The following is a 2500-nucleotide window of genomic DNA, read 5'->3' as shown; positions in this document are numbered from 1 at the left end:
TGTGTGTGTGTGTGTGTGTGTGAGTGTGTGTGTCTGTGAGTGTGTGTGTGTGTGTGTGTCTGTGTGTGTGTGTGACTAAGATTAAGAATGTAATTAGATATGTGTATAGAATATAATAGGATAGAACAGATTATGTATGTACTGAATATGGTTGAATAGAATAGATGTGTGAAATGGAACTAAACATAACAAAACAGAATACAATACAATGTATTTCATTGTCATAAAACCTTAAGGTTTATAGCACACACACACACACACACACACACACACACACACACACACACACACACACACACACACACACACACACACACACACACACACACACACACATCGAAGAAGAAATAGAGGCTGTTCCATGGGATACAGATTTGAAACGGAGCTCTCTCTCTCTCTCTCTCTCTCTCTCTCTCTCTCTCTCTCTCTCTCTCTCTCTCTCTCTCTTAGATTAGGGGTATCAGAACTGACAGTGCATCGCTCAAGATACAAAACTTCTAGTACGAATGACTTAGTCTGCCCTCTATGTAACGAATCTCAAGAAAACGAATTACATTTTGTTCCTTGTTGCCCAGTGCAAGGAAATATTCGTGAAATGTTTATAAAAGCAAAATATTACAAACATCCCTCTTTGTTTAAATTAAGTCTGTGAATGTCGTCAAGCAACAGTAAGGACGTTCGTGATTTTTCCTTGTTTTTGTATAAGGCTTTCAAACTTCGAGAAATAGTCACTTCGTGAAATGAATATAATTATGTTTTGTTATCTGCATTTATGCTTGTTTGCTTATGTTGTCTTATTGAGTTGTATAATGTTCATATTAACCCCTTCACTTGGGGCTGAGGCCTATATGTGAATAAACCATTCCGTTTCCGTTTCCGTTTCTCTCTCTCTCCCTCTCTCTCTCTCTCCATAATTTTTCAGTATTCTTGTAAAAGGCATTTAAATTTTAAGACAAACTCTGACATCGTAAAAAGGATATGATACACTTTATACTGTCTATATCATTGCTAATTTGTGTGTAAGTATTTTCATTGAGTTGTATTATGTTTACGTATTCCCCTTCATTCGAGGTATTGTGAATAAACCATTCCAATTCTCTCTCTCTCTCTCTCTCTCTCTCTCTCTGTGTGTGTGTGTGTGTGTGTGTGTGTGTGTGTGTGTAAAAGGAACTGGGCGTCAAATGTGCGATCTTGTCTTTGTGAACTGGGCTTTGGATATGTATGGAATTATCAAGGAGTAGGTAATGAGAATATGTTTCTGAAAACTTTTCGTCGGCGTTTAATAGACTGTAAATGGCAAAACTGGAAAAATCACACCCAGTCAAGTGATAGATTCTGTCTCTACAGATCTCATACTTCTACACATCTAGTTAAGAATTATCTTGTGTTTAATATGGAAAGACATCTACGATTTTTGTTAACAAGATTTAGATTTGGCATTTCTGAAATTTATATGCACAGATACCGTTATAAGAATGTTGATTATACAGAGAAGCTGTGTCCTTTGTGCAAGGAGTCAAAAATGAAAATGAAATGCATTTTGTTTTGATGTGTCCTGTGTGTTACATGACTTTCGCGTAAGATTTATTCCAAAGAAATATTATGAACGTTCATGCTTGTTTAAATTTTGTTCATTGATGACATCATCTGATAATGGTGTCCTACGTAATCTCGCATTGTATTTACATAGAGCTTTTAACTCACTCAGTACGGCCAGTCCTCTCTTCTCTTCTACACAGACCCCTCGGATGTCCAGTGGGTATCTGAATGACCCAACATTTAGCTTCCGTCGTCAGAACTGTGGTATTCTTTGTCAACATTCACCTCTTCAGTATCAGAGCGTTCCGCTTGTAATATTTTGATGATGGTAATTGGGATGAAACGCTGTTAACGTTGTCTCTTTCGCCGTTCGTATGGAGAGAGTTAAATTAAGAGAAACGGTATTATCATAGTTTCTTTAATTAATTGTGAGAATGGTGAATACTGACTGATGACTGTGGTGACATCTGCATATATGGAGTGGTGGCCTAGAAGTAACGTGTCCGCCTAGGAAGCCAGAGAATCTGAGCGCGCTGGTTCGAATCAAGGCTCAGCCCCCGATATTTTCTCCCCCTACACTAGACCTTGAGTGGTGGTCTAGACGCTAGTCATTCGGATGAGACGATAAACCGAGGTCCCGTGAGCTCGCATGCACTTAGCGCACGTAAAAGAACCCACGGCAATAACAGTCTCGTGTCACAGTCTCATGTCACAGTCTCGTGTCTCTGTCACAGTCTCATGTCACAGTCTCGTGTCTCTGTCACAGTCTCGTGTCACAGTCTCATGTCTCTGTCACAGTATCATGTCACAGTCTCGTGTCTCTGTCACAGTCTCGTGTCTCAGTCTCATGTCACAGTCTCATGTCTCTGTCACAGTCTCATGTCACAGTTTCATGTCTCTGTCTCAGTCTCGTGTCACAGTCTCATGTCTCTGTCTGTCACAGTCTCATGTCTCAGTCTCA

The 2500-nt window shown here is 39.7% G+C and overlaps 1 protein-coding gene across 2 annotated transcripts in view; it reads left to right on the top strand.

Moving 5' to 3' along the window:
• LOC143302237 (sodium/glucose cotransporter 4-like) overlaps nucleotides 1-2500 on the top strand; it is a 53805-nt gene that overhangs the window by 43725 nt on the left and 7580 nt on the right. The gene's annotated exons all lie outside the window — the stretch shown is intronic.

The sequence above is a fragment of the Babylonia areolata genome, chromosome 29 (genome assembly GCF_041734735.1).
Source record: "Babylonia areolata isolate BAREFJ2019XMU chromosome 29, ASM4173473v1, whole genome shotgun sequence".
Classification (NCBI taxonomy): Eukaryota; Metazoa; Mollusca; class Gastropoda; order Neogastropoda; family Buccinidae; genus Babylonia; species Babylonia areolata.
The sequence above is the reverse complement of the archived record's forward strand: the minus strand, read 5'-3'. Positions and strand labels throughout refer to the sequence as shown.